Source organism: Canis lupus, chromosome 3, assembly GCF_011100685.1.
Source record: "Canis lupus familiaris isolate Mischka breed German Shepherd chromosome 3, alternate assembly UU_Cfam_GSD_1.0, whole genome shotgun sequence".
In the NCBI taxonomy this organism is placed as follows: Eukaryota; Metazoa; Chordata; class Mammalia; order Carnivora; family Canidae; genus Canis; species Canis lupus.
The window spans coordinates 3367883-3393539 of NC_049224.1; positions in this window are offsets into that span (position 1 = coordinate 3367883).

Genomic DNA, 25657 nt, shown 5'->3' on the forward strand with positions numbered 1-25657 from the left:
TTTTAGAAAATTAAGGTCTTGATCCTTTTATGAGGTCCACAAACCAAATTTTTATTCATCTTTATCCTCACTTTCAATTTTCAAGATCTGTTGTCATGGCAACGTCATGAATTGAGTTCAACCTTAATGTTTGTCGGTATCTGCTGTTATTTAAAACTGCAAGGTTTTCTTAAAAAAAAAAAATTTCTTGATATTTTATCACTCAATCTCTTCAGAAATCATTCCATGGACTTATTATAATGCTTATTCCTGACAGGAACACCAGAGCTATATTCAACACATAAATGATCTCTAAGAATTTTATCATAGTCCTCAATCTATGTACAGAAATATATGCAAACCCAAACTCTGTCTTTGCAGAATGACACAAATAGATACATTCTAGGTGGTATGTTATATACTGCCGTCTTTTTTTTTTTTTCATTAAATGTGATTATCAGAAAGGTCAAGAAAAAAAACCTTAAGATATGAAAATCCCTATACAGCTAGCAATCTATATAATCAAAACTTTTTAAGAATATGAGAGTAAAAGCACATTTAAAAAAATGATTACTATGGTTTCTACTATTAGGTGCTACTGTGGAAAAAATTAAATATTTATTATTTACTGCTCCAATTCAGACAAGCTCATATACTATATAAACTATATGAATGGATGCTTAAACTCAGACTTTAATGACTTTAGACTAATAAGACTAGTTTCTTTGTTTTCCTTAATTGGCACATAAATGCACAACATTAGTGTCTTAATGCTTTCCTGTTTGTTGAATGCATCAGCCTGCTCTTTAAGATGAGTGGCAGAAAAATGTGTTTGAGAAATTAATTATATTTTTCTTTTTATTTCTTCTACCTTCTATTTCTCTGCCAGGCTATGTTAGTTTGATCAGATGAAGAATGTGTTAGAGAGAAAACCATCCTGGTTATCTAGGTAGACTGGCTCATAGACTATTTAGAAGTAAAATTCCTATGCCCCAAATACGGCATAGAAGCATCAGACAGCTGCCGGTCTTGTGGGGAGCTGCACTAACCAGCACTATGGACCACTCTGACAGAAACTGGGCTGTGGACAATTGATATTCAGAGTTCACCTTGGCCCTTGGTGCTGAAACCATGGAACAATTGGTGAGAAGTAGGTACGGGTGGAATGAATCCAGCAGTTGGGTAATAAAACTCTTCAAAAAGACTGTATTTAAATATTTTGAAGGCTAAGCAAAATGGAGATCTACCAAGAAGGCCTTAGCATTCCCTTCAACTTGACCAAACTTTAGACAAACTTCTTCTTAACTACAGGCTTCTCGCTGCCTTTTTTTCTTTTCTTTTCTTTTTTTTCCCAAGATTTTACCTTCTTTAAGTAATCTCTCCACCTAACATGGGCTCAAACCTATAACCCTGAGATCAAAAGTCACTTGCTCTACCCACCTAGCCAGCCAGGTGCCCCTGGCTGCCTTTTTCTTAGAATATTTACTTTAGAAAATTTGCAATCGTAAATTCTTTCTCTTTCTCCTTGAAATGTAAATCCTCTACAACCGGGAATGTTTTCCTCAAGGATAGGGGAGTCAACCCTTTGATGGAATCATCAAGAAAGAGCTGCTGTCTTAGTCTTTGTGGAGGACAGGATCTTAACTTCAAAAAACCCCAAAACACGAAAAAGCCCGACACTTAAGTAAATGCAGATGGTTTAATGTCATTGGCCATCTTCCCATCAAGTTCTTCAGTACTTTTCCATGAGCTCATCCCAGCATTTAGGAATCCTCCTGCCTTTAGTTTCAGAAGGTGTCAGTTTCTCTCCTCTATTGCAACAGTCTGTCTCTCCCCTTTTGCAATAATCTTGAAAAAAGTTTCCCTTGCCTGTTTAACAGGTCTGACACAATTTTTCTTTTACAAGACTCAAAAGTAAACAATTAAGCTGCCATACAAAATTAAAAACTTCTATACATTGTACAGTTCAGTTTGTGTCCTGAAATTCATAAGCCTTAAAAATAGAAACACTTTTGCTCTGTAAGGTGGCTTCTGGAATCCTAGATATTTTGCATATTGGAGTCAGATTCAAAAATAAATTGTTTCCTACTATATGTCTGCTTTCTTTTTTAATGTTTCTTATTGTTCTTATCGTCAGAGATGGTTACTGTTTTTCCCCCAATTTGATCATTTATATTCCCTTGTAGTACATGAAAGTTGCTATAAGGATTCAAAGTACAATCTATATACAGGATAGTATAGAACTTAGCCCCAGACACCGCTCAGCCAATGCAAAGAGAATTGCCTTCTTTCATCAAAGTGCTAACACATTCGACAGCCCATTGGTATAGAAGGGAGAGTTTTCATTTAAGGACTTACTTTTCACAGCTTGAGAAGATACAAACTTTTTTTTCAACTATAAAAAATAGAAGAACTGAAATGAAAACAGCTTAAATAGTAAAGATGTTTTAAATCCTACATAAGAAAAATTAATGACATAATAGTTTCTATAATAGTTTGCTGCTGTAAATAACTACAAACACAGTTGCATGGTCTTGAAGTCTGGGTCCAGCATTACGTAACTGGATCTTCTACTCAGAGCCTTACTGAGACTGAAATCAAGGTTATCAGCTGGACTGGGCTCTTATCTGGAGGCTCTTAGGAAGATTCTGTTTTCAAACTCATTCACATTGTTGGCAGAGCTCGGTTCCTTGAGGTTTACAGAACTATGCCCCCCTCTCCTTGATATGGCCCCTTCATCGTTAAGCCAACAATGGCATAATAAATATCTGACTTCATCTTCTACTAAAAGCTGGAGAAACAGCTTTGCTTTTACGAGCTCATTTGATTACACTGGAAAATCTAGGATAATCTTCCTATTTAAGGTTATCTGATTAGCAACCTCAATTACATCTGCAAAATCCATTCTGCCAGGGAAAGTAACATTCACAAGAGTAAAATCAGGGGGGAAAGTTCACGGACACCAAAATTCTGCCTGCCATAGATGGATCTGAAATACCCTTTGGAGGTAGAACTCAAAAGCTTGTTTTGAAAAGTTTTTAATATTTTTTTAAAAAGATTTTATTTATTTATTAGAGACACACAGAGAGAGACAGACAGACAGACACAGGCAGAGAGAGAAGCAGGCTCAAAGCAGGGAGCCTGAAGCGGGACTCAATCCCGGGCCCCCAGGATCAGGCCCCGGGCTGAAGGCAGCGCTAAACCGCCCGAGCCACCCAGGCTGCCCAACATTTTTTTTTTTTCTAATGAGATGTTTATACCTTATCTAAAAGCCCCCACCATTTCCTTTAGCACTTGCATTTCTTAGCCTACAAATATCCTGCTTGAGGCTTTCAGTGTAGGAAAACAGGAAAGACAACATATCAGTCAAGGAAAATTCAAATGCGGTATTAAAAAGAAACAACGGACCCCAAATGGAGTCACTTTTGCTATGCCCCTGCAAGCCTTAATATCTAACCTCACTGCAATTTCAGCCTCTCCCAAGAGTGGATTTTAAACCAATCATCCTGGAATTTCCTGATCAGCTCTAGTGAGGTAATCTACAAAATAAGACCCCTTGCCCTTGCCCCTGCCCTGAAGGGAATGTGGCCCTGTCTGAAACAATCCCTTCTTTTCCTTTGCCAATAACCTCCTTGGCCTGCCTGGTTTTTGCTTATAAAAATCTTTCCATCTTGTATGCTTCTAGGAGCTCCTTTCTACTTGCTGGATGGGATGCTGCCCAATTCATGAATCACTGAATAAAGCCAACTAGATCTTTAAATTTACTCAGTTGAGTTTTTTTTTTTTTTTTTTTTTTTTTTTAACAGTGGTAATGAGAATTGTGGTTTGTGAGGCAAAAACATGATGAAATTAAGCAGGAATTTGTGAGTGTGGAAGTCACTTTTCCACTGTTCTCCCTCCATATGGGTGTGCTGGCACAAACAGAAGCAGAAGTAATTATTGCAGAGGAAAGTGATCTGGGGCGTGGGGGTCACATATATTATGTAAGGAGGGATAACCAGAAGTGTATCGTATCAAAGAAGGTAAAATTATAACAAAGATCCAGGAATTCCTATGTAAGAAGAGGCCAAACAAAGGTAAAAAGAGCAGTAGGACCACACAATATCATCAACTGGCTAGCCTCTTTGGAAAAAAATTTACTGATAGGTGTACATTTAAAAATATTTTTTCATTTTCATAAAAAAATATTTCTCACTACCTAGAATTGACTCTGTAATTTCATAATAATATTCAATTAATTACCGAGATCCTTGTCAAGCGCATTGTATACATACATATGTCCATACATATTCTTTTGGCGGGGAGAGGGAAGGCTGCTATTTTGAGGAGGAAAAGCCCAAGTGAAGACCCAAGTGGACAGATTGGTGGATTTAAGACAGGAAAAAATGCTAAAGCAAAAGGCCCCTTGAAGTGTCCTCTATTTTCTCTCATAAGCCTAGGGCCTCTGCAAAAACATCCACAACAACCACAGAAAATGCACATTTTATTCTGCCGCTCCTTCCAGCAGACAATGATTTGGACTTTTAATGAAAAACAAGCTTGCATTCATGATCCAAATTTTAAAACCTCTAGGTCACTGTGTAATAAACAGATTAACAGATCTTGCTTTCCATTGCCTTGGATCAGCTACAACAATTATGCCCTCTAGTCCCTAAAATCTGTACTACAAAAGCCACTTTCATAGTGTTTGCTTCAGTTTTATCCTCTTCAACTTTGGTTCTTGAAGTCAAAATTTAGCAAAAATGTGGTTTCAGAGTCACTAAGACTCCTTCAGGTGTAAGCAAAGCAATTAATCTCATTTGGCTTTGTAAAAAAACTGATCGTGACGTTCATTTGCCCTCTTGACGCTTACCAGAAAAAAAGGAACTTTAAATTGCTTTTGTGCTGCTACACGTTTGTGGCCACATTTTAAATTTTTTACATATTCTAGAAAAAATATCCCTAAAAGTTGCTAATGAGAAAGCTATCCATTATTTTCCTAATAAAAGCACATGACTAAACCCATAATGACAAATTATGGAAGTCGCCTGCCTGACCTTCATTAGCCATCTGACATTTAGGATGCTGATCTGTAAAAAGCTGCCATGTTGGCATCTTTAAAAAAAAATGCTTTGATCTGATCTATTTCTACTTCTTCTTTGAGGCAATCAGTCTGGGAGTTCTGAGAACACATTCTGTTTGTTTACTTGCTCCTTTGATCCCTTTGAGTCCTGTCTGCATGCAAGGGCTCACCTTGCCTTGAAAAGAACTCATCAGCAGTTCTCAGGAACCGGAGTTCAATGCCTTCATCTTGGGCCACTTTTCACAGAATCTCATTTTTTCCCTCTTTGACTTTGAACAGCACATATATGTGAACACCCTACCGACATTCTGCAAAACTCCTTCACAGAGTTGGAATTCAGATGGGTTGTCAGGTTATCAGAATCCCTTCCCACCTAGATAAGGTTGCTGTTGATTACTCGGATCAACTGCAATACCTGGTTAAGAAGGAAAAAGATACTGTGAAGGGACCTTAGTCGATCTAATTTTATTTCATGGACAAAGACAAATGACTGGTTTATTTTAGTTAGGGAGACCAGGAAGGAAGAGGAGGCAACATCGAGGATTAAATGCTTCCAGCAATCAGTTTCTGGGTCTTTAAATCTAAATGACTAATCTCAGTTGGTTATTTTAAAGGCTATCTGGAAATAAAATGGGAACAGTTTGAGATATCTTTCCTGGTATCCAGAGGATATGATTCATAGCAACAGTTATGTGTGCCTGGGCATTTTGTATCAAACAAACTTCACATTTGACATCACAAATAAACAAACAAAAATCACCTTGGAGCTTTAGAAGCTCGAGCCATCTTGGGGCTTTGAAAGATCTTGTCATTTCAGAAATGGAGGAACAGGGATCCTTAGTAAAGAGCAAAGGGCAGTTTAATGGATCTTCCAAAGCCCCAGATGACTATCTTTCCATGACTTAATTATTCTTAAGTTTTCATTTTTTGTACATTGCCTAAAATTCTCAATGAGACATTCATTTAATTTATTACTATCAACACCTTTTGCAAGGATAATGAACATCTTTGGGATGGTTGAGGTCACCTCTGTCATTCCCAAATGTATGTATGTAACTGGGTGAGATTGCTTTAATCAGTCTTTGGGACAAGAAAGGTTTCTTCTTTTTCTTAAGTTTTCAAAATCATATCACATGATAGGAAATTCAGTATTAGTCATGTTTAGGAGGCCCTCCTCCCGTCTAACATTATTATGTAAGAATCCCAAGCAGCTTGTCAGTTCAAAAAACTTCAGAGAGGAGAATCTGGTGTTGCACTCATCCTAGTTGCCCTGAGCTCCACCTTTATTAGTGCTAATGTGGATTTCTGCTAATTGTAACACCTGCTACCTCTGAATGCAAGTTAGCCACTGGCACAATTGTCAACCACCAAACCCCACCGACCCTCTACTTTTTCTGGTCTCTGGAGAGCATCCGTTCTAGGTTCTTATAGCTTGCTCAATCAACAGAGCTCTCCCTCTCTACATAATAATCCTGCTGTTTTAAAAAGGGGGCTGGGGCGGGGGGCAGGCTTTGATAACTAAAACTTCTTAACTTTCCCCTGAGCAAAGAAGGCTCCAGATCTCCAGGATATTTGTGCTTTTGAGAAAGGAGAAGTAAAAGCCTCTTTTTCTAGAGTCTGTTCAGGTTGTCTATGGCTAAGTAACAAACTACACCAAGCTGGCTCAAAACAATAGCAATTTTTAATTTTGCATTCGAATACGGAACTTGATAGGCCTCGGGCAGTTTTCACGTGGGGGTCTCTCCCGTGGTTGCAGTGGAAAGGTGTGTGAAGTGAAGGAAAGGTGTGTGAAACCTTCATCGTGAAGGTTTTTTCGTTCACAAAACTGATGCCTGGATGGGGACAGCTCCAACAGCTGGGGCTAGACTCCTTGGGCATCCTCCGGTCTGTCTGGGGTCCCTCCACGTGGTGTCAGGTAGCATTAGAGTAGCAGAATTCTTAGAAGGTGGCCAAAGCCTAAGGAGTGAGCACAGCAAACATCCCCAGAGTACCAACACAAGCTGCACGGCCTTCTAGAATCTGGTCTTGGAGGTGACTCAATGTCACCTGCACCAGAGTGTGCTCATGGAGGCAGTCACAAGGTCCGCTCAGGTTCAAAGGGAAGCCAGGGATTTCACCAGTTGATGAGAGGCACGTGAATGAATTTGTGGCTCTAGGGCAGCCTGGGTGGCCCAGCGGTTTAGCACCGCCTTTGGCCGGAGTGGCCCAAAGTGATCCTGGAGACCCGGGATTGAGTCCCACGTTGGGCTCCCTGCGTGTGGCCTGCGTCTCCCTCTGCCTGTGTCTCTGCCTCTCTCTCTCTGTGTCTCTCGTGAATAAATAAAATCTTTAAAAAAAAAAAAAAAAAAAAGAATTTGTGGCTCTACTTAAAGACCACCACAAGAGCTTGTAAAAGAAAAATAAGAAGTGACCTGTTTCTCCATTAGGTTATCCTCCTCCCGTGTCCACCCATCACTACCCAGCAGGTGCAGACTCTTTCTAGCTTGGAGGTTCGTCACCCTTCCATCTCTCATCCTTATTGTAGAGTTTTCTTGCTCTTGGGCCCACTGCCACAAATCCGGGTTCTCTCTTGCCTGGGGACTAAACTGGGCTGGGGTGCGTTCTGTTTCTAAACAGTCTTCGCAGTTGTATGTATTTTAGAACCCACGGGCAAATACTGTTTCTACCCTTGGGCAGGCTGCTGGGGAACCCGGTTCCAGTGTGGGCAACAAACAGCTTCAGTTTTTCTGGAAGGGAGACCAGGGAGGCATCGGAGGCGCCAAGGTTTGAAGGGAGCTGGGCCAAAGGGAAGATTTGCATGTGGAAGTGGTGATCTTTACTTTGGCGGTTCACTGGACTAAGAATTGGGTAGAATCTCTCTGAGCTTTATGTCTCCTCTTGAGTGCCATGGCCCTCTCACAGGACACACGGCCAGACTGACATGGCTGGGCCTGACTGTAGCTCCATGCAGGTTACCAGTGGGCCTCCACGCTCACTTAGACAACCTGAACCATCCCACTGGTGGGGGATGGGGTATCTAAAGGGTTCAATGTCTGAAACTCCTATTGTGATAGGACTCTGGTCCACGTTGGCTCTGTGGCAGTCCATTTTCTCTAGCCAGATATATCCTTAGCTCTGAACTGTCCACCTACCAGATAGATGGAAACATAAACCTACTGTAAATTGTGTAGCGCTCACAAGTGAGGGTCTTACCTCACTAACAGTGACCCAGGATCACTTTGTGGCACGAATTTTTTCCGGCACTGTTACTGGACTATTTTTTTTAAAAAAACAATTCACTAAAAATGTGGCAGATCTGATTCATTTTGGGTTTTTAAAATATTATTTTAATAAAATTTCTCATCAAAGAAGTGCTTATTCATGCTACACTATTCAGCAAACTATTTCTTTCAGCTCCAGTAGGAAAAACACAAGGAAAGCAATTCCATTGCCTCTTTTGTGTATAATGAATCTTTTCACATTTCTTCTGGTTAATTTCTTAAAAAAAGCATGACAGCCTGAACCATGCTTCTCATATTTGTCTATAATGTCGTGTGGTTAATAGTCCGGTCTCACATTTGCAGGAGGCCAGCTGTCGAAGACGGCACCGCAGGGAATCCACAATAATTTTAAGATGTGTTGCAGAGTCACATATGTCCATAAATCTAAATTCACTAGAATGCTTATGGGAACATAGTCATCATCAGATTTGAAAATAAATCCTTTATTGCTTTCATTTTGAACTTCACCCTTTACTTGACTCAAATTATCTTTACCAGATAATGGATAAAGGGCCTCATAATGAGCAAACAAGTTGCTAAGAGCAATCTCATTTGCAAAACTTCTTAAAATTCTACCAGAACCCATTGTGAACATAGCCAGGGCAAACTGTTCCTGTTCTCTTTTAGAAAAACCTCCTTGACCCAGCTACTATCTATGATATATTACAGTTAACATGAGAGCAACAGTCAAAACCATAAACTCACTTAATAACTGCACATTAAGAAATGTGAAATTCAGGGGCATCTGGGAGGCTCAGGTGGTTTAGCAGCCAGCCCTTGACTTCAGCTCAGGTCACGAGGTCAGGCTGACTGGGACTCAGAACCATTCCAGCTCTGCACTCAGCAGGGAGTCTGCTTGGGATTCTTTCTCTCCCTCTCCCTCTGCCCCTTCCCCCCTACTCACCTGTTCTCTCTTAAATAAATCTTAAAAAAAAAAAAAAAAAAAAAAAAAAAAGCGAAATCCACATAGATTGCCAACTACTTTAAGAAGATATGATGTCTCATTCCATAAATAACAAAGATTGGCATGCTTGCCTACAAAACTGTCTCTACCTGCTCGGTAAAAATCATTTATTTATTTATATATATAATAGCCCTGATGTTTGTTAAAAGAGAGGAAGAAAATGGAATTCAGCCCAAACACTTGCTCATCAGTTTTTGACAAGTCAGGGTAGTTACTACTTATTTAATGACCTAACCATGTAAGTACCTAACCATACCTAACCATATAAGTCATAGCCTCCCTACTTAAATATTCCTAAGAATAAGTATAAAATCCTAAATAAGTACACATTCATAGGTATAAAATAATATATAGATGAGATTTAAGCATCTTCTCGCCTCACCTCCACCCCAACTCAAGTCAATTCCAAACCTTGGAAGAGTGTTTCCATATACACAAGTTGAAGGAACTTGGGCATGTTCCTTAAACCTCTCTGAGCCTTCAAGACTTCATCTGTGGGGAGAAAATACTTTCATGTGGGACAATTAGACAAGATGTGGGAATAAAGGTGGTCGGTTAATTATTCCATCAAGTGGGAGTAAGTCTCCTTCCTTCAGATCTGGATTTTGGTAAATCACTGTTTAAAATAAGTTACCAGCACCCCTTCTTGCTCACCATTGTCCCCCTCAGAGTCTAACCCGTACTGTACCATCAGAGTTGTCTAACACTTCCAGTTCTATACAGGGGCCCCTAGAGGATGCTGAAGAAAATCCTATGGCTGATTTTACAGACGCATGGTCCCAGCCTCAGCAGAGGCCCCTCCCCACCTCAGGCTTCCACGTGTCCCAGAATGTTCTTGTGTCCATTCACCATTAGGGGCTGTTTCATCCAGTCCCCCCTTGGTCTCCACTACCCCTCACTCCCCATTCTCTCTTTCAGTAGATGATCCTTTGTCCTATAACATTAGAAACACGGAGACTCCAAGGCAGTTGCTCAATTTCTCACCCTTCCCTGCCCCCATCCTCACCTTGTTCCTCATTTCTTTAATTTTATCCCATTTCTGTTGTACCTTTAGTATTTCCCTCTTCAATGACTTCTCCTCAGCTTATACAAGTAAGCCTTTCCAATCCCAAAGGTGTCCCTTTCAATTCTGCTTTCTTTTCTAATCACCTTCAACCCTCAACCGTACTTCCCTTCTACTTTTCCCTTTCAGTATTCCTGAACAAGTGTCCTGAACTTGCAGATTGTCTCCATTTCCATCCAGTCTGGGTCTCCCTGCTACCATGTTACTGATGCTATTAGTAATGAGTATATTGCAATTACAAGGTATGGGGCTACGTACTGGGGATACAGTAGTAAATAAAACAGGCATGATCCTTGTTTTCTGGAACATATATTGGGTGCATCAGTTCAGGACCTCTGGAAATGCTTACCAAGATGGGATCAGACATGCAGGAGATCTACTGAGGGAAATGCCTGTCCAAGATAAAGGGGTTGGAGTAGGCAGAGAGCTCTTAAATCACATTGCAGATCTGACAACTGTGAAAGGAGAGGAGGAAAGAAGGGTTGGATGGGAAAAGCCACAGCTTTTGAAAATGCGGCTCTAAGAAAATCTCAGCTGTGCTGATGCGACATCCCTGAGCCAAAGCTTCCTGCTAGAGGACTCCTGTGTTGAGCTAGCAGGGCTGGCTCTATGACTCTGCTGTGCTCCGTGCGATCAGAGGCAGTATGTGGAAAGTAGGGTTTCGGTGTTTCCAGGGTAGAAGACAGAATTCATCCATCAACTATGTTTCCAGAGACATGGACGGCGCATCTCCATGACGGCACACTTTACACCGTATGCGGCACAGATTCACTTCTCCATTCATGTTTTCTGTGGTCCTTACGTACCTCTATTCCTGAAGAGATACTTAGAAGAGGGAGAGCTCCTATGGGGATAAACTACAGGCCCTATTACCACCATTGATCTCAAGCCTCAATGATAATCATCTTTTCTCTCCTCTCATTCTAAGTATCACTTCTGCCAGTCGTGTTGGCACAGCCCAAAGTCTTGTTCCTGATGGGTCTGATCTCGTGGAAATCATAATCTTCTCAGGCTGTGGTTGCTGCACATGCCATTCACCACGTAGCCCTACCCCTTCCTGCTGGTCGGGTTAAATTGTCTCTGTCAAGATGGTGACTCCATCTTACCTGCCAGTACGTGGGCATAAGGAGTCCACAGTGATCTGGAGGCAGTCAGAGCTTACAGTTCATGGGAGTCTTTACTTTGTCTCCTCATAAAAATGCACCCCCTGATGACCAGGACCTCTAACCTTGCAGAGTCCAGAGTTGAAAGAATGAGAAACACGGAGATTTTCACTGGGTCACTGAGAGTGATAAGTGGGGCCATTCCTACTTCTTGGTTTCCAGATCCATGTGTTCTTCCCAAAGAGGCCATTTAGCAGTCCCTGGTGGCACCCCATCCTCACAGAGCACTGCATCCAAGAATGTTATTTCAGATGTGTCTTCAGTAGGTTGTTCTACTACTTTCTGAGGTTGGCTGATTCTGGAAGGTGCACTAGGTGAGGCAAACAGTAAATTCTAAGCTGAGCAGCGGCTTCCCTGATTGGATGCTATGTTATATGGATTTCGTCCTAGGGATCAAGCATCCTATAAGCCCCAAGACAGTGACGCTGTGTGAGGATCCATGGAAAGAAAAGGCAAATTCATATCTAGAATAAATATCTATTCCTGTGAGGGTGAACCTTTTAAAGTGAAAGGGGTTCAATGTAGTTCACTTGCCACCAAGAAGACTGTCAATTTGCTGAAAGAATAGTGCCAGATTGGGGATCAGCACTGATTAGTTTCTGATGCTCAAAGGTTGGACATGTAGAGACAGTAGCAGTTGGCAAATGAGAATACATGCTGTCATATTCTTGTGTAGTCTCCATTGATGTCACTGGGCCACTCTGATTATGTGCCCATCATTCCAGTTCTGAGGTGACAGTGATGAAAGCTAGTGAATGTCAACTGCCATTTTTTCTTATTTGTTGTTCACTGTCTCCTCTATAGTTCATGTTTTCTACTGGGCATCAATGTGTGAAAATCTTTGTTCTTTGTACCTACTGCCATATGCTATCTATTTGCTTTTACCCCAGAACTTCTTATTTCTGATTTTCCGGTGTTGTTTCTTCTAGGCCCCTGGCCATCTGGTTAAGCTTTGTCACTGCCCAGGAATCTCAATCTCTATCAATATATACATATATTGTCTTCTTGGGCCACATGTCCTTGCACACAAAGTAAATGATGAGGCATATCACCTGCTCATTAGGAAGATTTTCCTTTTCCATTGTATTTCAAGGCCATCCCTGAATATGGCTATACAGCGGCCATCCATTTTTAGCTCGTACACACATCCTAAGCTGATCCATATGCAAACCAAGTCTAGACATTTCCTCCACCCACAGCTAGTCATAAGGGGCCCCACATACAGTCCTAGATATGATCTGGGACAGTGGTCCTGGTGTAGTTATGGTGGAGGGGTAGCCTACTTGCTCAAGCTTCTGGTTGTAGATATTAGGCAACCCTGGCCAATTTTCCCTCTATGAATTTTTCCAGAACTCCCTGAAGTCAAGCATTGTTGGCTGCCCCACTCTCCCTTTCAGTTATTATAATTGTGGCCTGCGGGCTTTTAGTTGCTGAGCATCACTGCTTGGCTTCCATTACTTCGCTTCCCCATCATGAGAAATGAAGCTCCGAGACCATCTCCCTTACCATCAACCCTGGCCTGCAGAGGAGGCCACCACTGAGCCTTGAGTGCTGCCGGTGCATCTTTCTGATGGCCTTGGTGAATGGAACATGCTCTGGGGCCCTTTATGGAATCTTATCCCACAGGAGGCTTTTCGGTTTCACATATTTATTCCAGCATCCCACTTCCTGCAGCATTTTTATTCCCTCCTCTACCATATGCGCAGCAACTCAGGCATTTCCATTGTCTAGCACAAGACATCACTTTCCCCCCAGGCTTCAAAGAGTCACCCAAGTGGAAAGTTTGCCTCATCCCCTTGGGTCCATGCCAGAGCAATAAATTCTATGTCTTGAGAAAGCATCACCTTCTGGTTTTTTGCTACTCCAGCTTTATGTTCTGGCCCTTTGATCGAGCACCTTCAAAGTCAATCCCAGGGATATTCCCCTAGCCTATGTGTATACATTCTGGCTACTTCTTCCAGCTTCTTTAACCAAAATCTCTTTCCTTCCTTCGCAGGCTCAGCATGTTCCCAGCCAAGTTGTGTGGGGATTTAACCCTAGTAATTAATTAGCCTGGCAGCCAGGAGTAAAGGTGGGATGAACTCCTGAGGGGGGCCGTTACCTATGGCTTCATGGAGAAAAGAGCTCAGTACAATCTTCCCTGCTGGAGCTCCTAACTCTTTCTCCAGAGAGATGGCCCACCTCTTCAAGCTCTGAGGCTTCAGGGGGTTCTACAGAATTAAGATCCACAGAAGCACTCACTCAGATGTCTCCATTTCATGTTTCAGCGTCCCAGGTTTTCCCAACATCAGTCCTTACCCTAGTACATAAGAGCAGCTTTGACTGTGAACATTTAAATATCACTAGAGTCCAGCAACCTCAATGATCAGATCTTGATTTTGCTCCTCAGCTGTGACTGCTCTCCCACTGCAAGAGAGAAGTGCTTTTTTGTGAACTATCAGGTCAGCTTTCACATTTAGTCTTTAACTGTTTGTTAACAGATCTTATTAGGATTTCTAATTATCCCTCTGTAAGGCTTCAGCACAATTTAGTAATAACCAGCCAACTCCACTATAGTCTTTGTCCTCTCAATATTTATCAGATGTTTGCATCATCTCAGTGACAAGGGTATTCTCTTCCACTGGGTGTTTCCCAGGTCCTCACCTTTTCAACATCATCCCAAATACCTTTCCATTCTCATCTGCTATTTTCTACCAAAAGCACCTTAAGCTCCTCATCATTCTCCAAGCTTTTTTTCTTTTTTTTCCTGCATCATGCCTACACGTCTTTGCCTAGGGTACTGCCTCTGCCTACAGTTTTCACTCTTTACCTTTATGACCCATCATTCAAGTTCAACACTAGTATCATCTCCTGAGAGAGTCAGAAAGTAGACATGCATTTGCTTTAAAGTTAGATAGACCTGGACTGTAATCCCAGCTCTATCTTCTTACTGCCAGAAGAATCCAGCAGCTTCCTCGGGATGTACGTTCTTCTGTTCATGCTCAAACTGCAGGGATAATGAGTCTTCTCATGAGCCACAGAGTGCAGCTCTGGGCAATGGTAAGGAATGTAGTACAGGTGGGAGCTAAACTGGGGCTGGAGCCTTTTAAAATGCATCCAGTGGTTCTTAAAGGCCAAGACTACCTCTAAAGGCTGACCCCATAGCAGTCAGAAGAGCTGAGGTAGTGCATACTGGAGTAGTGAAGCTGTTGGGTTGCTGGTTAAGACTTTGGAACCAGAAGCATCTAAATTCAAATCCTGACTCTGTGACTCAGCTGAATGATCGTGGGCAATTTCCTTAAGCTCTTTGAGGCTCAGTCTCCTCCTGGGAAACCTGGAAACCTAGCTCATAGGATGGTAATAAGGGTTAACTGAGAAAATGCATAGAAAGCATCCAGTACTCTGTTCAGCATATTGTAAGAACTGGATGAAATGAAGGAATGATATTGATTGTTCTACATTCCTGTTTCAGGTGATGGTCTCTCTTTAGGACAGAGGAACGTCCTAAAGAGAGGTGAAAGGGATATTTTTTTAAAGATTTTTATTATTTATTTATTCATAGAGACACACACACACAGAGGCAGAGACACAGGCAGAGGGAGAAGCAGGCTCCATGCAGGGAGCCTGACATGGGACTCGATCCAGGGTCTCCAGGATCACGCCCTGGGCTGCAGGCGACGCCAAACCGCTGCGCCACTGGGGCTGCCCGTGAAAGGGATATTTTAAGTGGGTTCTTTGCCTGAGGAGCCCATCTGGTCTCCTTTGTATTTAAGTTCTTTGCTCCTCCCTCTTTCCTGACCTTCTCCTTCCGTCTATCTGATACTCCATTTCTGCCCAGATTGCTGAGCACAGTTCTTTCTCCCTAGCTTGGGTCCAATGCTCTGAATCTCATTTACTCTGTTCTGCCCTCCCTTTGATTAAGGCCCTGCTGGGGAGCCACCCAATTAATCTGGCGAAGCAGTTAAGGGCAGGGCATTAGTGGCTGATAATGCTGCATTCCTCCTAGGGAATCTGCTGTACCCTAATAGGAGTCTCCTTAACTTGATGCAAGTAGTGACTAATAGGCGAATTTCAGAACCCTTGCAAGGTCAACATCACTGGGACAACAACTTACATAAAATCCAACTGGAGGACTGAACAGAAGAGTGAGTGCCAGACACTGGCTGAAAACAGGGCTCTCCTGTCCCTAGAAGTTGGTTAACGTTGCCAAGGGTCCAGAGCTGCTACAAGGCGCACACCAAGCTAAACTGGACAGTGGAGAGCACCCAGACAGGGACATTTCTGAGCTGTTGATTCAGAGCCTCAGCCTCTCTTGCCAGGATTGGTACAGAAGCCTTTTCTCAGGTCTCCCTGCCTCCTTGAATATGTCTCTTTCTAGTCTTTCTTCCGTACCACTGATGGGAGGCTTTTAGGCAATACCTCTCTGAGAACGTCATCTCTCTGCTTAAGATCTTTCACTGGGTCTCCATTACCTACAAGGTAAAGTCTGAACCCCTCAGTCTGACACAAACCCTTTTTGCCTGGCCTTTGCTCCCTTCTTCAGGCTCATCTCCTGCCACGGCCATACACTCATATTCCAGACCAAAGGGAAAGACCTGCTATCCCCTAAAGTCCTCTGGACCTAGCATTTGCAGTTCCCAACACCCAGGCTGTCTTCCTCCCCTCCCCACTCCCATACCACCCCATCTCCTCATTCTCCTCCTCTTGGAGATTGCCCCAGGGGTGTTTGTGTATTTCCTCAAGACTCATCTGTTACCACACCCTGGGGAAGTCTTCACTATCGCCCACCCTCACTTCACCCTGGCAAACTGAGACGTCTTCTCTTTTGTCACACATACCTCTGTTATTATATTTTCTCCTTTCTGGCGGGGGGACGGGCAGATAGAGAAGAAGAGAGAGAATCTTAAGCAGCTCCATGCCCAGCATTGAGCCCAACACAGGGTTCCATCCTACAACCCTGAGATCATGACCTGAGCAGAGATCAAGAGTCAGATGCTTAACCACTGAGCTACCCATATACCCCAAAATATTTTCACTTTAAAAATGTTACTTGTTTTGTACATTTCATCCCACATTAGGTGAGAGCTCTTTGAGCATCTGGAGCATGTCCTGTTTGTTTGAATCCTCAGCCTCAAGGGTTTAGGTGATTAATAAATGTGTTTTGAATGAAATAAATCTGGCTGTGAATGATCAGAATTTAGTTTGCATTCTGCGTCTACCACATATCATTGGCAGTTTATTTAGTTTCTCGGTGCCTCCATTTCCTATTTTGGCAAAGGGGAATAAAATATCTACCTACAAGGATGGAAATGAGATTTTATGAACTAAGTGTCCTGCTCCGTTCTAGGCACAGAATACTGTCACACTGAGGTGCTGCCTCTGCTTTACCCACTTCAGCATATATCTGAGTTGAGTTACACATCCCCAGAATCATGGGAGGAACCAACAGATTTGAGGGGAAAGCCAGTATTTGTTGAGTAGACACCTTCCATGTGTCTACTAGCCTTGTGCTTGACATTTTACATGCTGTTCCCAAGGCTCTTTCTTCCACCTTGGATGTCTGACCTGATAACTGCCTATAGTTGGAGGGTAATAGTGCTTGTTCAATAAACATTTTAATGTAAATAAATTGAATAGAATCTTTTTACATTGATTCAGGGTTTGACGACTATTTCCTTCTGCTGTACTTTCCCAGTAATTATGTTAAAGATTTTCCTTGAAGAAGGACTATTATGCAGACAGATTTATAAGCTGTTACTGCTGAGTGCTTGAAAGAGACTAGTCCTTCATACTGGAATGAATGTGTTTGGCCCCCAGTTTTTGCCAGCTTTGTGAGTAAAGAATTCAAAGATATGAATTTCTTTTTTTTTTTTTAACTTTTATTTATTTATGATAGGCACACAGTGAGAGAGAGAGAGAGGCAGAGACACAGGCAGAGGGAGAAGCAGGCTCCATGCACCGGGAGCCCGACGTGGGATTCGATCCCGGGTCTCCAGGACCGCGCCCTGGGCCAAAGGCAGGCGCCAAACCGCTGCACCACGCAGGGATCCCCAAAGATATAAATTTCTATTGTAAATTGAAATTTTCTCTACCAACAACAAATAAAGGAAATGAAAGGCAGAGATTGATTGCCATACATGTACAGATACATGGAAAGATAAATTTCCATGTATCTCCATTTGATGGCTATTCAGAGCACACTCCAGGCTGGTATCTTAGAATGGCTTATTTGTTAAATACTAGGAGAATTCAGTAACTGGCTGGGATTCAAATTGCTATGACATGTAAGTCTTTGCAATGTATTGTTTGTTCAAATAAACTGACAAGGAAATCTTTTAGGAACTAGAAACAGAAGGCCTCCCAGGTATAAAAGGAAAAACACTACAGTGAGCTCTTGGCTACTAAATACTTCTAAAACAAAGGAAAATGGCCCTAAGATATCAGTTTCTTGGCTTTGTGCAAATTCAGTCTGTCAGTACCTGGGCAGGACTCTTTCAATCATTCACTACCAGATATAAATTATAAAATGTACTATTATTTATTGCTTATAGAATATTGTCTTTTAAGAAATGTCTACCCCAAAGGGTAACTATGTAATGGTACTGTGCTGATGTTTAATTTTTATGTGTTCATTCATGATTAAGCCATCATTTATAGAATGCTTAGCATGTGCCAGGTAATGCTTTAGGCACTGGATAGATAGCAAAGAGCAAGACAATGTCTGCTGTCCTGGAGTTCACACTTTGAGGGATGGAACTGGGGGGTAGGTAGAGAAAACATGGCTGTTAAATAAATAAAGTGATGAATGAGAAAAATATCAGAGAGTGACTAGTGCTATGCCCAGGGAACCTAAGAGTCCCCACAATGGAGATGCGCTTGGCGTGCTGAAGGAACAGAAGGCAGATGAACGCTGTTGGAGAGAAGCCATAGGGTAGGAGGCGAGGTGGAACACCAGACTTGGAAAATCTAGGTATTGCATTAGAGTTTTATTCTCAGTGAAATGAGAAACTGTTGGAAGGATTTTAACCTGAGTAGTGACAGAATTGGAAGAACATTTAAAAATGAGGGTGGAGAACAGATTCCAGTGAGTCAAGGGTGGAAAGAAGATTTCCAGCTAGAAGGATTTTGAGTTGGAAAAAACATGATGGTAGCAGACTATGGCAAATGAGTGAAGATAGAATCAGTGGAAAGATCCTACATATAATTCACATTTGCTTCCATTCATTAATCAGTCATGAAACTTTTCTAAACAAAATTTTTAGCATGGGAACAAATTCCTATGAGAAAGTATTCCAACCCTGCCAAAGAGGTGGCAAAAGAACTAAAGTATCTTTGCCTCTTTGACATTTAAATCCTAAATGTGAGCCAAGCACTGTGACTTGTGCTTTATCTCATTCAATCCTCATTACAACCCTTTGGATTGATATTATAATTAGTCCTATTTTATGAAATAGGGAAACTGAGGTTTGGAGGTCCAAGATCATATAGCTACTAAAAGGTATCATCAGAACATGTAATCCAGGTCTGGTTCTACTGAAACCAGTAAATTTATACAGTAACTACAAATTTAATTAAACTGCTTTTCAAAACTGAAATGTGTGAGTGATTTGCTATAAATATCTAGAACTTTTTTTTCCCCTCCCATCATAATTTTACCAAGAACTCTAGATTTTACCATTGAATAAATATCAGGGTCCGGAGTACAAAACTTGAGTCTATAAGCCCTAACTGTGGAAGGGGATATAAAAAAGGGGACCAGTGGGCTGTCAGATGGGTCGTACATTTCTCATACTACCTCACCAAGCACTTACAGGACAGTCTTGAGCTGAGACTTGCTAAACAACCTACTTTGTGTTTTGATTTTAAAATCCCACTGATTTTATTTTATTTCAGTGCTTCCACCTTGTAGCCCTTTTTCTACAGCCTCTTTCAATACCCTTGAAGGTGGTATTGTTCAGGCCCTTATCACCTGGTGCCTCATCAAAATACTTTTGGTGGTGCTTTGTGGTTTATAAATCATCCTTCCACATTATTACCTCAACTCCCATAACAGTGTGAGATAGATAGATGGTTTGTTGATAAATATATCTTTTTTCACGTTTAAACATATTTGCAAGTGAAACAGGTTTTATACCCTGTGGCAATTTACAATCGCTATTGGCCAGATAGCAGTTGTAGTGCATTTGTCATTGACTATGTTAGCTCTTTCTGACATATTTTTCCTGGTAGTAGGATGGAATTCGCTGTTCTCAACTGCTATCTCCTAACAGACTGTTTAAGGAAGGAATATGAGTCCTGATTATGATCTTAAAACCTCTATTAAACACCCTGAGATGTTTTTCAGAAACAAAATTTTCAGAAAGAATGGGGCTTGAAAAAAATTGCAGTGACTTTAGTGGAACATTCTTAAAAAAAAGGATGCATCACCAATGCATCTGACCGCACAGGGGATAACGTACAGATAAAAACATGGGTGCAGAATACTCTGAATCAAAGAATGATCCAGAAGAGCTGCACTCCGAATGCAAAAAAGCTTTAGGAACACCTTAACCCACAGATTCCCAAACTTGCCTGGTTCACCACATTTCTAGGGTCTCAGTACTTTTTCATAACCATGAGGCCAAGAGAAATATCTAAGAGTTCCATTTATAAAATACTTAGGTCCAACAATTTAGTAGCCATTTGAAAATCTGAAAAAAATAATATTTTTGTTTCATTCTTTAAAAACTAGAATTATCTTCTAATGGAGTAGGTATGCTTTTGGGCACTGCACAAGTCTTAATCCTGTTCACACTCTTTTTGCATTACTTGCTTATTTTTATGAATATAATTGATATACATTATATTATTTTGAGGTATACAATGATTTATTATTAATATACTGCATGATGATCATGACAGTAAATCTAGTCAACATCCATTACCATAGTTATAATTTTTCCCTTATGATGAAGACTTTTAAGAATAACTCCCTTTGAAAAAAAAATCAACTCTCTTGGTAAACTTTCAAATATCCAATATAGCATTAACTATAGTTACCATGCTATACATTACATCTCCATGACTTATTTATTTCATAACTGGAAATCTGGTATTTGCTTTTTTCTCAGCAATGGCCAATACTTCAGCCTCACAAAATACAATGTCATCAAAAGGAATGTAGAATGTAGCCTGATCTAATGTTAAAATCAAGAATAACCTCAAACTCATAGTTGGTGCCGTGTCTAACCCATGTCCAAGTATCACTGTTTTCCTTTGAAAATATAAACCATCCCATGATATCACTCTAAGTTCCTCAAGGAGGCCTGCTACATGTTTTGGGAACTATGGCCTTAATCAATTCATTTGGCTCATATTTTTATAAATGCTCAAAAGTCATACATGATAAAAATAAAAACAATGTCCAAGTAAGTATATAAGAGCAATTCGATGTGCATAAAATAAAATTATAAAATGATACATCATTTTGTTACCATTTTACTGATAGGAATTTTTCTTTGGGGTACATAAGTGCTTTTTATAAGTGATGGAATCTTAGAGTCTATTTTCTAGATCATCAGGCATTAGACTCTGCATTTATCTCCTTGCCTCTAGGCACTTAGGCTGTACTTTGTTGCCAGATCAGTTCCCCTAACTCATAATTTTCATCATGTCACTTCCCCTTATCAAAATATTCCATAATTTGCCTTTGCCTGTACTATAAAATCCAGGTTTCTCAACATGACCAGTAATGCTCTCTGTGGTGTATTTTAGTGTACCTACTCTTTGTAGCTATAGCTTTTTACCTTTCAGGGCCAGAAGATTCAGCCGGTATCTTCTAATTGGTAAAGCACTTCTCCATTCTCCATTTCCCTGTTTATAAAATGAGAGTTTGGATTAGATCAGTGGTTCCTAGGCTTCTTTGGAAAAAAACAAAAACAAAAACAAAAACAACTGGAGACTGGCACAGGGTTGCCAGAGTTTGAGTCTATGACTAATTCTGATATTCATATAGTTAGTCTAGCTTAAGAGTATTGTGTTCCAGAGAAAGTGAATTATAACAACATAAATAATCAGGAAAAACTGAATAAAGTTAACCATAAAAGAATTCAGTTTGTTACCATCCTTGTTTTAGCTATGGACGTCATGGACTGCTGAGCACTGGTTCTCAGACCAGCATTTGAGACTAATGGATAATTCTTACTATTCAAATTGAAGCCTTAGACAAGGGCATCATATCACCTGGAAGATTGTCAGAAATGCTGAATCCAGAGTCTGCATTTTAAAGTGACTGCCATGCGACTGGTACACACGTTAGACCAGATGCTATCCAGCAGGATCGTTCTCTGTTACTCGTGATTCCCTTGTCTGGGCCTGGCACAGCTGCCAAACCAGGAACCTGCCCCATGACTTGCATCAAACTAACCTTGTACTGTTTTTCCATGTTTCTTTTTTTTTTTTTTTGGCCACCTCCGTGCCCTCTTACCTGCTCTTCAATGGCTGATTCGGGTTTCATCTTTGCTCCTCTAAGCCTTCAGCTCTGTGTGATGTCAGGCAAGTTGATTTTCCAATCCAAGTCACAGTTTCCTCAGCCATGAAATGAGGATCATATCTATATCATAAGGCTGGTGAAAGATTAAATGAGCTAATATTTGAAAACTGGACCATTGTGCTATGCATCACAGGTCCTCAATAGGGAGTAGCTGCTATCGTTGCTGTCTTTGTTCTTATTGTAACCATAATACTAGTCTAACGTGCAAAATTCCCTTCCCCATGGGGCTTACTTCTTAATGGGCGCTGCTAAATTAATGTTTGTCAGGTACTGTAGTCACATCTTGATTTGCCAGGCAGCTCAGTGGGTCCCAAACTCTTTTCAAACTCTTAAGCACCTTGATTCCACGTATAATCCCTCGGCACGTGATGCACAGTAAGGATGCTCAGTGGATAAAAGAATTTTAGAAAAAAAAAAAAAAAAAAGAATTTTAGGAAGCCTCTCCGCTGTCTCTCTACCCTTCCAGTGTGAGGCTGCTGTGCTCAAGGCTGCTCAAGCACCTGTCTTGGAAAAAGGTGTTTCTAGTTCCAATCAGACACTGTTCTCTAAATTATGCTACATATCCCAGCTGTTTAATGTGGACGTTTGTACTTCTAGCCTCACTGTCTTTAAGTTGCCTTGTCATTGATGCTGATGGCTTCAGGGAAAAACTTAGAGCTGGAAAAAACACGCCAACACAGGCTGGTCCCGGGTGCATAGGTATTTGTCCATCACATATTATTATAATATACATTTGTTGTGACTTTCTGATGTGGCCTTTCTCATAGTGTCAGATGACTATCGTTTAAAAAAAGATCTTGGGGGACACCTTGATGGCTCAGGGGTTGAGCATCTGCCTGGAGCCCAGGTCGTGATCCCGGAGTCCTGGGATCAAGTCCCACATCAGGCTCCCCGCAGGGAGCCTGCTCCTCCCTCTGCCAGTGTCTCTGCCTCTCTCTGTCTCTCTGTGTCTCTCATGAATAAATAAATAAAATCTAAAAAAAAAAAAAAAAAGATCTTGGAAACTTTTGGTTTAAATATAAAAATTATCTCTAAAGCAATTTCAGGGAAATAAAGGACTGCCTTATGGTTCCTTCTGGCCTTGTCCGCCCCATGATCTAATTGAGACCCATTCTTTTTCAATTAAATCACCAAATTTGTTTTGGTATATCTAATTAAGGTTAATACAATTTGTTATCTTTCTACCACCCCCTCTGGTAAGGCCAAAGCTGGTGCTTCTGGGAATCAGTTTCCTAAAACCAGGTCAGCAAGAGCAGAGAGGGCTTGGAAACTATGATTGCCTGGTTCATTGGAGCAGCCTAAAATCACCTCTCCTGCTGCAGTTGCCTGCCTCACTGTAGTCTCACCATCAATTTGCTGATATGCCTCTCTTTCTCTAATAAGGCCCAGTAAAGCTGCATGCCTTATCGAAAACACCCAAGTTCTCTACATCCTCAAATCCACCGTCTAAATCCAAGATGCTTGGGGACATCATTAATTCAGACATTTGACTGAACAGAGCCCTTTATCCTATTTTCCCCCCAACAGCAAGCTATACTAAGTGCAGGGTAGGAAAACTCAATAACTCATGGCAAATGCATTCATTTTACTTTTAAATTTCAATCACCAGGGTGAAGGGTCAAAAAAGGCCACGACAGAAATTCTTGCAGAAGAAAATCCCCCTGTTGCCCTGCAACCAGTCATCTTCCGGCTGAATAAATCATTACATTCTGTGGAACGTCAGCTCTGGCTGTAATCATGTGCTAAAGAGAAGGGCTTTTCTTTAGGGCTTCTATTTATTTTGGTCAGCTTGACAGATGAACAGCCTTTTCAAAACAGCGAGATTCATTAAAGAGTCATTCTTACGCATACACTCGGCGCTGGCCTGGGCCCACTGTGGGGATGAGTAGCTGCTGTGCTGCTGTGCGTGGTCCCCATCTGCAGCACACACACACCTCCTGGTCCCCTCCAAGGTCACCTGTGTGGCCGTCCACATCCTTCTGCTTTACTCTTTCTAGCAAGATACAAGATTTAAAAGACAAGGAGGATGGAGATTTTGACATTAATCTGTAGCAAACAGACAAAGGAGAAAGTCTTGCCTTTTACCTCTCCCCCATATGGCATAGGTTCGCTTACATCACCTGTCTTCCCCGACCACCTGTATACCTGAGCTCATCACCAGCGGCCTGCCCACCCCCCCCCCCCCGCCCCCGCATTGCTCTGAGACTCCCACACCGGTACCCAGGCTCCTTCCTGCAGTACATCTAATGACAATATATCCGCCCGCCCACCCCACACCATACCCTATGTTCTTGGCTAGAATTTATGCTAAAACAGTATTCTGAGGGATCCCTGGGTGGCGCAGCGGTTTGGCGCCTGCCTTTGGCCTAGGGCGCGATCCTGGAGACCCGGGATCGAATCCCACGTCGGGCTCCTGGTGCATGGAGCCTGCTTCTCCCTCTGCCTGTGTCTCTGCCTCCCTCTCTCTCTCTCTGTAACTATCATAAATAAATAAAAATTAAAAAAAAAACAGTATTCTGAAAAATAAATAAAATAGTATTCTGATTTATTCATGAAATTTGGGAAAAAGATAGCAGCTCATGGGGCTGGAAGGTCCTCCCATCTTCCTCTGCTCCTGCACGCCCGAACCTGGTGAGGGTCTTCACCATGACAACAGCCTCACTGTGCTCACAGTGAAGTGAAAGGAGAGGCATCTCACCTTCCATCTGGCCAGGAACAACGACGCTGTGGGAATGAAGACTCCTTAAGACTCTCAAACGTGTCCACGGGATTCTGGGGTGGAGAGAGGTATGGAGGAAAATCCTTTAACGAGTGAAGTGAAAAATTCAAGAACAGAAAGACTGAATACTTCTACAGCTTTGAACTTCTCCCTCATCAATTATTTTTCACTAGGACACATAACCAAGCAAGTTAAACACAACACTATTGCTTCTGTACCACATGTATTTCACGTAATCTTCAAGACAATCCTATGCAGCAGGTGTGGCTACTAATGCTTTTTTTTTTTTTTTTTTTTTTTTTCAGATAAGGAAACAGGTTTCAAAAGGCAAGTAACTCAGCCACAGTCACCCAGCAACTCTGATCTATGGCAAATGGCAAAGACCTTAGTTTCATGTTAGGATGGCTTCCTTCACAGGAGCCATTGGAGTGAATATGACAAATGTGGGGAAACTGATAATCCACAGAGGAGCTATTTTGGTAACAACTAGCTAGAGACTGGGGAATGGAAAAATTCTGCAGACTGGCTAACAGACTTGGAGGATCAGAATGTACATGAGGAATGAAAAGTTAAGAAAGTGGAAGAAATGAGAACTTTCGATTATTAGGGGAGAGATCAAGAGAAGAAACAGCTGGTCACACACTCTGCCTCGTCCTCTCTCCTCGTCTCTGTTACCTGTCCACAGCGACCAACTGGGCAAAAGCCCAGGCCCTTGATGACTCTTCAAAACCTGTAGGAACCTTACACACAACTTCTGGCCACAAACATAAGAAACCAGTTGGATTGGTCACTCCCAGTTTCAGGACTGTTCTTGCCTGTCCCAACCTTTCTGCTCCTGGGATGACCTGGGTGTTTCTCACTGTTTGGACCTGCCTCTGCTTCTGGATTCCACTTAGACTTCACTCCTCAGCTGCCTGATAAGACCTCTACCGGGTGT